Here is a 1,320-nt window from a genome sequence, read left to right as displayed (position 1 = left end):
CCTGCTCATGAAATTAACGTGCAAGTGGCTGAGCACTCCACAGACACGTGTAACCTTAACGTAGTTCTCGGGGATATTCAGCGTGACACAGTGTGACAAGGCTGGCCCTTTGAAATACAGGTACAACAGAAACAGGAAGTAAGAATGAGAGAAAGTTGTGGTGGAAGAGTACAGCAGGGTTCGCCACCATCCCCTGCCGGAGCCTTGTGGAGCTTTAGGTGTTTTAGCTCAATAAACACTCACAATGCCCGGTCTGGGAATCGAAACCGCGATCCTATAACCGCGAGTCCGCTGCCCTAACTACTGGGCCATTGTGCCTCCACGGGAGTGAGATAACATAATTAACAATCTAAATTTTACTTATAGTAGTAATTATATTATACATGATAAAACTAGTAATGGTCATTAAGTATATATCATGGGTAAAGACATGTTTGAACAAGAATAATTAACTTTTAATGTTATCTGTCTTGAATGGTAACTTTTAGGCATGCAGTCTTGCTTGTTTTCTTCGTATATTGTGATATCCATTTGAGTAATATTTATAAATTATCATCCATGTTAAGCTAGTTTAGTCGTGATATCTCACTAGCCATTTAGGTGGGTGATAGGCATAACAACTACAAAAAATAAAGAAGAAAAAAGGTTAAGAGTCACTGCACTACACTAAATTTCCTTGGACTTTGGTACATTATACTATACTTCGGTACACTAGACTGGTTTCAGTACTTCAGTACAATACTGGTTTCAAATTTTGGCACAAAGCCAGCAATTTCAGAGGAGTGGGGCTAAGTTGATTATATCAACCCCAGTGCTCAACTGATACCTATTTCATCAACCCTGAAAGGATGAACGGCAAAGTCAACCTTGACAGAATTTGAACACAGAAAGTAAAGATGGATGAAATGCTACTAAGCATTTTGGCCAGTGTGCTAATGATTCTGCCAGCTTACTACCTTACTTCACAATAGGTGCAGGAGTGGCTGTGTGGTAAGTAGCTTGCTTACCAACCACATGGTTCCAGGTTCAGTCCCACTGCGTGGCACCTTGGGCAAGTGTCTTCTACTATAGCTTCCGGCCAGCCAAAGCCTTGTTAGTGGATTTGGTAGACGGAAACTGAAAGGAGCCCGTCATATATATGTATATATATGTATGTGTGTGTTTGTCCCCCTAGCATTGCTTGACAACCAATGCTGGTGTGTTTATATCCCCCGTCACTTAGCGGTTCGGCAAAAGAGACCGATAGAATAAGTACTAGGCTTACCGAGAATAAGTCCTGGGGTCGATTTCTTCGACTAAAGGCACTGCTCCAGCATGGCC

This window comes from Octopus bimaculoides, chromosome 22, assembly GCF_001194135.2.
Source record: "Octopus bimaculoides isolate UCB-OBI-ISO-001 chromosome 22, ASM119413v2, whole genome shotgun sequence".
Taxonomy (NCBI): Eukaryota; Metazoa; Mollusca; class Cephalopoda; order Octopoda; family Octopodidae; genus Octopus; species Octopus bimaculoides.
The sequence above is the reverse complement of the archived record's forward strand: the minus strand, read 5'-3'. Positions refer to the sequence as shown.